The sequence below is a fragment of the Symphalangus syndactylus genome, chromosome X (genome assembly GCF_028878055.3).
Source record: "Symphalangus syndactylus isolate Jambi chromosome X, NHGRI_mSymSyn1-v2.1_pri, whole genome shotgun sequence".
NCBI classification, from domain to species: Eukaryota; Metazoa; Chordata; class Mammalia; order Primates; family Hylobatidae; genus Symphalangus; species Symphalangus syndactylus.
Window position 1 is genome coordinate 115,139,616 of NC_072447.2, and position 13,841 is coordinate 115,153,456.

The 13,841-nt window shown below is 38.0% G+C and overlaps 2 pseudogenes; one reads left to right on the forward strand and one right to left on the reverse strand.

Annotated features, from left to right (window-relative positions):
• Positions 1-9: 9 nt before the first annotated feature.
• On the reverse strand, positions 10-104 carry LOC129476550 (uncharacterized; annotated as a pseudogene).
• Positions 105-12,679: 12,575 nt separating this feature from the next.
• On the forward strand, positions 12,680-13,280 carry LOC129475376 (high mobility group protein B1-like; annotated as a pseudogene).
• Positions 13,281-13,841: the final 561 nt, after the last annotated feature.

Below are 13,841 nucleotides of genomic sequence, written 5' to 3' on the forward strand. Positions count from 1 at the left end.
TCTTTGGTGAAATGACTCTGTCCCTTTTTCCCACTTTCTGGTGCAGGGGCCGTGCTAATCTTGTCCGTATCGTTCCAATTTTAGTATATGTGCTGCCGAAGCAAGCAGACCTTTTACCCATTTTCCAATGGGATTGTTTATTTTTTCTGATTTTGAGTTTTGAGAATTCACTATATGTTCTTCATATGAGTCCTTTGTCAGATGCGTTGTTTGCAAACATGTCCTCTCAGTCTATAGTCTATTTTTTCATCCTGTTCACATGGTCTTTCACAGAGCAGAAGCTGCTAATTTATTCATTTTTTCCTATATGGATTGTGGTTTTGTTGTCATGCCTAAGAACCCCTCATGAAGTCTAGATCCTAAAGTTTTCTCTTATATTATATTCTAAAATTTTTATAAATGTATGTTTTACCTAATTCCTATGATCCATTTGCAGTTAATTTTTGTATAATGTGTGAGGCTTAGGTTATGGTTCATATCTTTTGTCTATAATTTTTGTTCATGTGTCATTTTTTCTTCGTATTTTTTGTTCTTTTTTTGTTCACATGTTATTTTTTGTTCATATGTCTTGCTCTAGCGCCATTTGTTGGAAAAAATATCTTCCATTGAGTTGCTTTTGCACCTTTGTCAAAAATCAGTTTGATATATTGGTGTGAGTCTATTTCTGAGTTCTCTATTCTATTCCATGAATTTATGTATCTATGCCTCCTTCAATATCGAAGTCTTGATTACTGTCGCTACATAATAATTCTTGAAATTGGGTATACTGATTCCTCCCATTTTATTCTTATTCTTAAGAATTGTGTTGGCTATCCTAGGTCCATATAAATTTTATAATAATCTTGCCTATATCTATAAAAAATCTTGCTGGTATTTTTGATAGAAATTGTGTTAAACCAATATACCAATTTGAGGAGACTTGACTGTATTGAATCTTCTAATCCATATACAATATGTGCCTCATCATTCATTTTGGTTTGATTTCTTTCCTTAGTATTTTGTAATTGTTAGCGTACATGTCCTATACATGTTCTGTTAGACTTTCACTTAAATATCTCATTTTTAAAAGATTATGTATTGGATTGTATTTTAAATTTTGCATTCCTCATGTTCACTATTAGTATCTAAAAATGTAATTGATTTGTGTATGTTGATCTTGTATCTTCCCACCCTGCTGAATTCACTTATTAGTTTCAGGAGTTTTTTGTCATTACCTTGGGATTTTCTATATGGATCATCATATCATCTTTAAATAGAGATAGTTTTAGTTTTCCCCTTCTAATCTCAATGCCTTTTATTTCTGTTTCTTGCCTCATTGCACTGGCTAAAACCTCTAGTGCTGTATTGAGTAGCAGTGGTGAGAATGGACTTCCATAACTTGTTTCTAATCTTAGCTAGAAAGCATTCAGTCTTTACCATTAAGTATGATGTTAGCTGTAAAGGGCCCTTTTGTAGATGTTCTGTATCAAATTGAGCAAGTTCCCCTCTATTTCTAGGGTTTTCTGAGGAATTTTTTTAAAATTATGAATGGGTATTGAATGCTTTCTCTGTATCCATTGATATAATCATATGATTTTCTTCTTTATTCTGTTAATATGGTTTATTACATAGATTAATTTTCAAATGTGTAACATTTATAATGTCTGATATATTTCTTCATAGTTTTTTTTCTTAACTTGCAGCAAATATGAAATAAGGTACTTCTCTGTACTTCTCCAAAATAATTTAAAAATTACACAGACTTGTAAAAACAGTGTAAGCAATTAATTACTCAGAGAAATGTGTGGCAGAAGGACATACAGCTTAGTAGTCAAAAAGAGAAACAATTTATAAAGTGTAGCTCAGTAGTACTTAACCCAGGCTTCACAATAGAATCAGGTGAGACGCTTTTACAAAATACTTTTAACTATGATTTCATTGATCTGGTGTGGTCTCAAGCATTACTATTTTTCAAAGCTACCCTGGTGATTCTAAAGTACAGCCAATGTTGAGAACCACTGGCATTGTGGAATGAACTTAACAATCTGGACTTTAGACTCAGATGTAAAGTACCTAGTAGTAGGTGTGATACATATAAAGGATATATATATCAGACTGAGAATATAGAAGTATCTCGTACAACTTACGGGAAATATTCATAGAAAGCGAAACCGCATCTGTTTTCATCCTCTTCTCCTTCCTGCTGGTTAAAATATGAATGACGTAATTTGTGCCCAAGCAGCCACCTTGTACCAGGAAGTGGAAGCCAGGTATTGAGAATGGCAGAGCAACAAGATAAACTGGAGCCTGGTGATTACAAAACAACCATATCAGCCCTGGAGAACTTCCTTACAAATGTTGTTTAAGGCACAGAAAAATAAGCTTATACATTTCTTGAGCCCCTATTATTTATAGTTTTTTCACTGGCTCTCTTATACCTAATACAAAAGAAAAAAATGTTAAATATAGGCATGCTTTAAATCACTGTTGGTGGGCCAAAAACTGGGAAGAATCTGAAGGACAGGAAGTAGACAGGCTGTGATTGAAGAAGGAACCACAACACAGGGCACACATGGGAGAGTATTCTGATAGATGGTGAAATTATCTCAAGAGTTCTCCAGACCAAGAGGTGAAACCTAGAACCAAGCAGTGGTCTTAGAGGTAGCCACTTTGTATCACAGGAAGAAAAGCCAGAAAACTCAGCCTCTTTTTATCCCTCTACTCACCACATGGACCAGCAAGCAGTAACAGAGGAATCTGTCTTGAAGTGAAAGCAATAAGTACAGGAGCTTAAGGCTGTGAGACAGGGTAGTGCCTTGGGTGATGATGATGGGCAATGGCTAAGAAAATAACAGTGTTCATGAGAAATAACAAAGCACATATAGTCATCAAGGTACCCTTCCTTATGGCATGTTCTCCATCTCACTCACTCTCACTGAAAATAGTACCTCTGTCTGTTTCCCCTATTACCTGAAATAAGTTGCATAACCAGAGGAAGCAGACAGTCTAATAATACGATATCTCAACTACAAAGAGAAGCATATAATAAGAGACTTGCCAAACATTTAGACAAAGAAAATCCTATGAAATATAGACAATAAGCTCAACAAATTAAAAGACTTCCACTAGAGAAATAGTCCTAAGAACACGAATATACAATGATAATAAACTCAAAATGATAAGAAAAGATATCACATCCACGAAAGATCAAGCAATTATGAAAACAATAATAGGCAAATATGAAAACTTAACAGACTTTTAAATGTAAATAATAGATCAAATTAGAGGCATGAAGGACCAATCAAGACATTTTCACATTTTTCTAAAAGAGTTCCATAGAGTAAAATTGGAGAAAATGAATGGGGAGCAATATTTAAAGAACAGCCAAAAAGAAAAACCTCTTCAGAGACAAAAATCATTAATCCTCAGATTGAAAGGACCTTCTGATTGCCAAGCAGGATGACTTATGAAAACAAGAAAAGTAATTTTTTAAAAAAGACTTAAAATTAGAGACACCACAGTGAAATTTTAGAGCATCAAGTATAACATGAAAATACTAAAAGCATTCAGAGAGAAAATAAAGACCACCTACAATGGAACAAGAATCTGTTTGACATCAGATTTTCCATTATCAAACTCACACGCAGGAAAGCAATGGAGCAATATCTTCAAACTGTTGAGTTAAAATAATGCTGAAACTTGAATTTAATACTGAGCCAGACTATTATATAAGTAGGAGGGAGAAATTAAGACATTTTGGATATATAAGAACCCAGAAAACTTACCACCCACAGAAACCCTCAGAATTGTTAGAGAATATACTTCAGCAAGAAGAAAAATAATTTGTGGAAAGTAGTGATGTTAAGGGAACAATGCTTAATAATTTATGTATTATTTATATAATTAAGAACTAATTTTTAAAATGAGATATAACCTATCTACCATCTGGGAGAAAATTTTGCAAGTGTAAGAGCAGTGAAGTGTGTTACCCATAAATTTTACTTAAACCAAGAAAAACATAACATTTTTATTTTACCTCAACAAAGGGGATATGAATACTTCTGTAGCTTTTCCAGCCATTTAGAAGAGCACGAGGGGTGTCTGTGGTCACTGGCCTAAGTTAATTCCCAGGAAACAACTTCCAGAAAGTACCTGCTCATCTATAGCTAGTCCCAGGGATCATCTCTGGTCTAAAACATACTTGTATGAAGCAAAGTGGAAGTGGTTCATAAAGTGAAAGAAAGCAGAAAACTGATCCACACAATAGTGTACTCAAGAGATTTAATTCTACCGAATAGTTTCTGAGCTTCTCCTACGTGCCAGGCTCTGTGCAAGGGGGAAGAGAGAAATGAGAAGACAAATAAGAAGTGGCAGATCCTGCTCTTTGAAGAGATGGCCTTTCTGCTTCGGCCTTTCAGAAAAAAGGAAGAATTTTTAATGAAGCTATTACATCAAGGATAGCAGTAAGAGACAGACCCAAACTACCCGTGTTTTAGGAATCTCAGTGTGGTACAGGCCATGGGAAGACTTTGCACCTTGAAAACCTGAAAGCAGGGAAACCATCTAGAAGCTAATGAAATAATTACAGGCACTTAGTGAAAGTAGCCTTATAGAAGTTGAGAGGGATAAACATCAGAAATTTGAGTAATATTTCTGCAATCAAATCCTAGATATTCCATCTTTTATTGCATATTTAAAATATAGTTCTTCCTGAGGAAACCACGTGGTGTGGTGGGAAAAGTGTAGACTTTAACTGTATGACCCCAAGCAAATTACTTAGTCTCACTGAGCTTCAGTTTACTCAGCTATATAATGTGGATAAGAATAGCGCCAAATCTGTAGGCAATTTGTAATAATTAGAGGAAATAATAAGTATAAAGTTCTCGGCCCATAGTTGGTGATATTTAATAATAGGCATGATTTATAGACCTGTACTTAAAAATTACCCTACAGACACATTATTGAATTTTTTTGTGTGTATCACCTATTCCAGTTACTATGGCTGCATAACTAACTGCTCCAAAGCTTAGAAACATGAAGCAATCATTCATTATTATCATGGATTCTGTGGGTTAGAAATTTGGACAGGATGGCCAGGCACGGTGGCTCACGCCTGTAATCTCAGCACTTTGGGAGGCCAAGGCAGGCGGATCACAAGGTCAGGAGTTTGAGACCAGACTGACCTACATGGTGAAACCTTGTCTCTACTAAAAATACAAAAATTAGTCAGGCATGGTGGAGCACACCTGTAGTCCCAGCTACTCGGGAGGCTGAGGCAGGAGAATCACCTGAACCAGGGAGGCTGAGGTTGCAATGAGCTGAGATCGCACCACTGCGCTCCAGCCTGGGCAACACAGCAAGACTCCGTCTCAAAAAAAAAAAAAAAGAAATTTGGACAAGACACAGTGAAAATAATTTGCCTTTGCCCTATAATGTCTGGGCCTCAGCTGGAATACTCACAGGCCAGGGACTGGAATCATCTCTAGGCTAGTCCATTCACATGTCTGGCAGTTGATGCTGGCTATCAGCTGGGGTCCTCGGTTGCCCTCCATAACCAAGCATCTCTGTGATTTCTCTACTTGAGCTAAATTGGTTTGTCTCACATTATGATGGCTAGTGTTGGAGAGAAAAACCTTTTCCCCTACCCTCTAATTTCAGTGTTTTGGGGCCTGAAAATTAAACTGACAACACACAGATCAGCAAGAGAAAATAACAAATTTAATTACATCCACATGGGGGTTCACAAAGAAATGTGACTCAAGAAGGAGGTTAGAATTGGAGGCTTGTATAGCATCTTAATAAAGGATGGGGAGGAGCAGAGGGGCATTTCTGGGAGAATAAATGACTTCTTAGAAGGAGAAAGGGCATTTATTGAAAAACATTTAAATGATTTTTTAGAAAGATAAATGAGCCCTTAGGAGAATAGATGAGAGATATCATACTTTTGTGATGTTTAGGTGTGGTGCTTGGGTGTGGTGCCCACTTCTCATCTCTGAGAAGAGAATATTACCTCTCCTTTCCAAATTTGAGAACTTCATCATTCTTCAGTTGACAAACTCATAAATGTCATATTTACTAATATGAAATTATTTCCACCCCACAGAAATGTATATGATGTAACATCACAGGCTCTTAGTCCTGCATTGAAAATTCACGCATTTGAACAGAGACAATTTAGTATGAGGATTAAGTTCATGAGTTTTGGAGTCTGACAGACCTTGATTTGATTTCCTGACTCAGCCATTTACGACCTATGTATTTAGATCAGACAGGATGAATTTAGCTGCCAGGGACAGAAAGGACAACTAAGAGTGGCTTAAACAATAAGCCTCTAAGTAGGGCAATTCCAAGATTTTTAATTCAGTGGCTCTTCAGGGATCCACTGCTTTTCACATATCCCTTCTCTCTTCCCCAGTTTATCAGCAGTGCCTGCTCACATGAGCTACAAAATAACACATGTTCTAGGCATTATGTGTAGAACCAACCATTTTAAAAAAAAGAGAGGACATTTCTTCCAACAAATGTGTTTTTATTCTCCATGAAAATATTTCCTAAGAGCCACTCAGCAGACTTCCTTTCAGGTCATTAGCCAGGATTTCTTCCATTTCCATGCCTTAGACAATTATTGGCAAAAGGAATGAGACCACTGATTGGGTAAAATTGATCATGATTCACTTCCTTAGAATGGGAGAAAATTCAGTCTCTTCAGAAAATTATGGCTGATGAGAGGAAGGTAAAAAAAAAATGGGGTTCTGTTAGTGAGAAATAAGTGAAAGAAACCAACAAAGTTTGCCATAATACTTAACATATCTGAGCCACATGGTGGGGATCCCCATGATATGGTTTTTTTTCACAAGGAAGTGTTATGATCATTAAATGAGATAACAAATAACTCTCGTAAAATGCTCAATAAATGTCAGCTATTAATGTTGTGATTGATTATGTTATTTTGGCTTTTAATTTGGTAGCTGGTCCTTTCTATATTTCTCTTCTGTCCTCCACAACTTGACATCAGTGCCTTCTTTCATGGTCAGAAGATGGCTACAACAATTCTATGCATCACATGAAGATAATATTTTTGATCCTCAGTTTCCCTATCTGTAAAATGGAGATACTCATGTTTACCTCAAAGATTTGTTGTGAGGATTAAATGAGATCATTCATGTAAGAGCTCAATAAAGTTAGCTATTATTGTTGCTGTTATTGACATCAATACCCTCTGGCAAGTGCACATGATGCCAAGCTTAAATCAAGTGCTGAACAAATAGTGCTGTTGTTGTAAATAAACATTCGTTTGTCCAGTCTGTGCAAGAAAGGGCAGAGAAACCTTCATGACCTTGGGCTAAGCAAAATACCTTACACACATCAAAAGCCCATATAACAAAAATAGATACCTTGGACTTGATCACAATGAGAAATTTTTGTGCCTCAAATGATACCATGAAGAAAATGAAAAGATAATCCACAGAATGGAGGAAAAGATGGGCAAATCATATCGCTGATGAAAGGCTTGTATCCAGAAAATATAAAGAACTCTTGAAACTGAAAAATTTTAAAAAAATTTAAAAATAAGCAAATAACCGGCCGGGCGCGGTGGCTCACGCCTGTAATCCCAGCACTTTGGGAGGCCGAGGCAGGCGGATCACGAGGTCAGGAGATCGAGACCATCCTGGCTAACACGGTGAAACCCCGTCTCTACTAAAAATACAAAAAATTAGCCGGGCGAGATGGCGGGCGCCTGTAGTCCCAGCTACTCGGGAGGCTGAGGCAGGAGAATGGCGTGAACCCCGGGGGGCGGAGCCTGCAGTGAGCCGAGATCGCGCCACTACACTCCAGCCTGGGCGACAGCGAGACTCTGTCTAAAAAAAAAAAATAAATAAGCAAATAACCTAAATAAACAGTTCTCCAAATAAGATATAAGAATGGCCAATAAGCACCTGAAAAGATGATTAACACCATTAGTCTTTAGGGAAATTCAAGTGAAAGCCAAAATGAGATACTACTTCACACTCACTAAAATGAAAGAATAAAAAAGACAGATAATAAAAAGTATTGGCTAGGATGTGGAAAAATTGGAACCCTCACACACTGGTAGTGGGAATGGTGCATTTGGAAAACAGTCTGGCAGTTCCTCAGATGATTAAACAGGATTACCATATGATCAAGCAATTCCACACTGAGGTAATATGCCTAAGAGAAATGAAAACAAATGTGCACAGAAAAATTTGTACACACATGTACATTGCAGCATTACTAATAGTCAAAAATTGTGAACAACCCAATGCCCATCAATAGATGAATGGATAAACAAAATGTGATATATCCATAAAATGGAATATTATGCAGACATAAAAAATCAAGTACTGATGCATGCTACAACATAGATGAACTGTAAAATATTATGCTAACTGAAGGAGGCCAGACACAAAATGCCACATATTGTATGAGTCAATTTTTATGAAATGTCCAGAATAGGCAAATCCACAGAGACAGAAAGGAGGTTAATGGCTGCCTGGGGCTGGAGGTAGGGTGATACAGGGAATGATGCTAATGGGTACCTGGTTTCTTTTGAGGGTGGTGAAAATGTTCTAAGATGGATTGTGATGATGATTGTACAACTCTGAATACAATAAAAACTGTTGAATTTTAAACTTAAGTGTGTGAATTTTGTGGTGTGTGAATTATATCTCAATAAAGCTATTTTTTAAAAAAGAATATGTTGGGCCTTGCAATTAATACAAAGATGAATAAAACACATTCCTTCTGTTATGGCCCTCACTATTTATTAAGAGGGTTAGGAAGTGCACAAAATTAGCATTCCTGGCTCCATTTTATGTCCCCACCCTTGCTTTTTTAAAATTCCATTTTAAATATACGATATGTGTTTATATTTGATTTACCCTTACAAATCACTTCCAATTTCTGGGACGAGATGAACTAAAGAAAAACTTCAAATAATGGTAATACAAGGAAGAAAGTGTTCAGTGCCATAAGAGATTTGGATGGGGACACATAGCCAAACCATATCACCCTCATACGTGCAAGATGGATGAATCTCAAAAACATAACGCTAAGAAGCCTTACACACAAGAGTACATTTTGTATGATTTCATGTATATACATTTCTAAATCACCCTCATATAGTTTGGCTCTGTGTCCCCACTGAAATCTCACCTTGAATTGTAGTTCCCATAATCCCCACGTGTCATGGGAGGGACCCAGTAGGAGGTAATTGAATCACGGGGGCAGTCCCCACTCCGTGCTGTTTTCATGATAGTGAGTGAGTTCTCATGAGATCTGATGGTTTTATAAGGGGCTTTCCCCTCTTTTGCTCTGCACTTCTCCTTGCTACTGTCATGTGAAGAAGGACGTGTTTGCTTCCCCTTCTGCCATGATTGTAAGTTCCTGGGGCCTCCCCAGCCATGCTGGACCGTGAGTCCATTAAACCTCTTTCCTTTGTAAATTATCCAGTCTTAAGTATGTCTTTATTAGCAGCGTGACAACGGACTAATACAGGGGAGAAGTAAAGAGCATTTATGGAAAGGGAAAAATAAGAGTGCCCTATCTGTCAGTCAATCTTTGTTTCCCTGATCTCCTAATTAACCACAGGAGAAACAAGTCAGAAGACACATAAATGGATCCCAGAGGGACTTCGGTAGAACCAGTGAGTAGCTGTATGTTCAAATCTGATGAACTCTGAGAGCCTGGGTTATGTCGAGCACTGAATTCTTAGGTAGTTTGGGCTCTACTGGGCTGTATCATGCACTGGCAGCTAACCCAATGGTAGGATGAGGAAAGTAATGCAAGCCTCTTAAGCTGGAGTGTGCCTGCAACCTGCACCTGACCAGCACTGAGCAAGTGGAAACATGAGAGTTGTTTGCCATTAAGCAAGCCTACAGAGGAAAAGCCAGATATGGCGAGGTGAGTCTTCAGTATGGCAGCTTCAGGCGAAGCTCAGCTGTTGGCACAGCAGGCACTGGGCTCTCTGCTCAGAAACTGTCAGGAACATTATAATTAAACATCCCCGCCTCTCCCTGACCAGGGCTGACAGCTGTGAGAACAGAGCTGCTAGGAGAGGCACACATATTCTTGAATCCATTCTGACACAGGAAGGGAGTGGGAATCATCCCACCTCCACAATTTCCAGAATAAAGGGCACTTCTATTCCTGGGAAACCCATGAGTCAGAGATTCCAAAGGCATCTTGGATGATAGAAGTACTTTTCTACACTTTGGAAAAAATATGGCTGTTTTTTTATAAAGTTATGTACACAGCTATCTTGTGATTCATCAATTCACCTCCTACATATTTAGCCAAGATAAATGACAACATATGCCCAGAAAAAGACTTGAATATGATTGTTCATATCAGCTTTATTCATAATAGCCCAAAGTGGAGACAGCTCAGGTATTCATCAATAGAATAATGGATAAACAAAGTATGATTTACTCATACAATGGAATACCACTCAGCAATAAAAAGGGATGCATTATTAATACATGCAAGATGGATGAATCTCAAAAACATTATGCTAAGAAGCCTTACACAAAAGAGTACATTTTGTATGATTTCATGTATATACATTTCTAAATCAGGAAAAATCTATGGTGGAAAAATTTAGAACATGAATTACATTTGAGGGGGTTGGGGGCAGAAAATAGCTGGAAAGGGGGAATAGGAGGGGACATTATAGGGTGATCATGTTGTATCACTTCATAGGGGTTTGATTTGCATGGGTATATGCATTTCTCAAAACTCAGTGAATGCACATCAAAAAGAAAAACAGAACGGGAAAGAAAATGAAAAATTCATGTCATGTTGGGGGCAGGGGGGATGTTGGACACTATCAGATTTGAATTTTTAAAAGTCAGTCTGAAACAACCAATTAAAAGTGGGTAAAATCTTAAACAGACATTTTACTAAAGCAGATATATGGATGGAAAATAAGCACATGAAAATATTTTCAGCATTATTTTCAATTAGCAAAATGCAAATTAAAGTCACAATGAGCTATGACTGAACACTATCAGAACGGCTAAAGTTAAAAATAATGACAATTCCAAGTGCTGGTGAAGATTGCAAACAACAGGACCTCTCATATATTACTGGTGGGAATATAGAACTGTACAGCCACCCTGGGAAACAGTTTGGCATTTTTTTAAATTAAACGCACACTTGCCATATGACTGAGTAATCCTGCTTGTTAAATAGAATTTAAGGGAGGCCATTGTTTTGGACTGAGCTCCTGCACTAGGCCCAACAGACCAGATCAAAGCAGAATTGAGTCACTTGTACTAAGTGCCATGTAACCAAACTGAACTTAACTCTGGCCACTTTTGAAAAGAACAGGAGATTCACAGCAACCAATCCTAAGGAGCCCAGTCAACCTGAGCAGGTATGATAAGGAAGCCTTGTCTGCTTTAACCCTATAAGGAATGTTACCTGAAGTAACCTAATGTTAACCAATCTGCTTTTTACGCTATGATATCAGTTTTCTTGTTTCTGCTTAAGCTAGCTTATAAAAACCAACTGTTCTGCTGTGCCCAGTGGAGTGCCTTTCTATCTTGTAGATAAGATGTTGCCTTGGCCGGGTGCAGTAGTTCACGCCTGTAATCCTAGCACTTTGGGAGGCCAAGGCGGGCAGATCATTTGAGGTCAGGAGTTCGAGATCAGCCTGGCCAACATGGTGAAACCCCAGCTCCACTAAAAATTCAAAAACTAACCAGGCGTGGTGGCGTGTTCCTGTAATCTTAGCTACTCTGGAGGCTAAGGCATGAGAATTGCTTGAACCTGGGAGGTAAAAGCTGCAGTGAGCCGACATCACACCACTGCACTCTAGCCTGGGCAGCAGAGCAAGACCTTGTCTTAAAAAAAAAAAAAAAAAAAAGTTGCCTAATTCATGAATTGCTAATAAAATCCAATTAGATCTTTATGCTAAATTTGTTGAAATTTTGTTTTTAAACACATTCCTGGGTATTTACTCCAGAGAAATGAAAACTTCTGTTCACACAAAAACCTAGGTAAGTAGCAAGAATGACTTGGCTCTGCTTTATGGTATCTGAGGCCTTGGCTGGAATGTCTTGAATAGCTGGGGATGACTCAAATCTGGTGGGCTGGAAGCCTCTGGTAGCACCTTCACTCACATATCTGGCATATGAACTGGGATAACTCAAAGACTACTTAGTGAAAACTGTTGACCATAGCACCTACAAATGACCTCTCCATGGGAATGTTCAGAAGTGAGCATTCCAAGAGGACCAGGTGGAAGCTGTATTGCCTTTTGTGCCTCAGAATCTGACCTAGCCTCAGAATCCACGCAGTGTCACTTCTACCACATTCTATTGATTAATACAAGTCACTAAGGCCAGCCCAAATTCAAGAAGAAAAGAATTAGACTGCACCTCTTCATAGAGGAGTGGCAAGGTCACACTGCAAAAGAGCATGTGGGATAAGAGATATGGTCACCTCTATCCTTGGAAAATATAATCTTCCATAGTGAACAAATAAATTAATCTATGTAGAAATCTAGACAGCCACTGATTTTTAAAAAACCCCACCACAACAATATTAAATAATTTGGGATGTTAAAAATAAGATGGGATTTCAGTACATTGGGCTTCATAGAGACAGCACCCAGGCAAGGGAGCGTTGGATGGACACTGGGCACCTCTGTGCCTCGCTGATGAAATAATAACTAAACATGGCCAAAGGAGAGCCTAAGAAGCTGAAAGGCAAAATGTCATCATATGCTTCTTTGTGCAAACTTGCCAGGAGGAGCACAAAAAGTAGCACCTAGAAGATTCAGTTAGTTTCTCAGAGTTTTCTAAGAAGTGCTCAGAGAGGTGGAAACCTGTCTGCAAAAGAGAAAGAAAAATTTGAAGACGTGGCGAAGTCGGGGGGGGCCTGTCACAAAAGAGAAATGAAACCTAAATCCCTCCTGAAGGGGAAACAAAAAAGTTCAAGGATCCCAACGCACTCAAGAGGCCTTCTGGAGCCTTTATCTTGTTCGGTTCTGAGTACCGCCCAAAAATCAAAAATAACATCCCAGCCTATCCATTAGTGATGTTGCAAAGAAACTGGGAGAGATGTGGAATAACACTGCTGCAGATGATAAGCAGCCATATGAAAGGAAGGCTGCAAAGCTGAAGGAAAAATATGACAAGGATATCGCTGCACACGGAGCTAAAGGAAAGCCTGATGCAGCAAAAAAGAAAGCCGTTGGGGCCGAGAAAAGCAAGAAAAAGAATGAAGAGGAGAAAGATGAAGAGGATGATGTTGAGGAGGAAAATGATCATGAATAAGCTGGTTCTAGTGCAGTTTTTCTCTTTCTTGTCTGTAAAGCATTTAACCTCCCTGTACACAATTCACTCCTTTTAAAGAAAAAAAAAATTGAAATGTAAGCCTGCGTAAGATTTAACAACTAAACAGTGTATTTTCTTGTATAGTTAGCACACTACCAAATGTGTAGTTAGCTAGCCCTGTCCTGATAGTATTTTCAATAGCCACTAATCTTGCTTGTTACAGCAAGGGGGTTGCAAATTGGCATGGAAATTTAAAGCGGGTTTATGTTGGTGCACAGCACAAATTAGTTATATATGGGATGACACTTTTTTCATCTTCAGTTCTCTCTGACGCAGCTTATACAAAATAATTGTTGTTTTGTTTACTAAATGCTAATTTTTAATTGCAAAAAAGTTGCAGCTGTTTTGTTTGACATTCTAAATACTTCTAAGTAAATATAATTTTAAAAATTAATATTGTTGTCCTTTTCATAGGCCTGAAATTTTTCTTCCAGAGGGGGAAGCTAGCCTTTTGCTTTTGCCCATTTTGTATCACATGAATTATTACAGTGTTTATCTTTT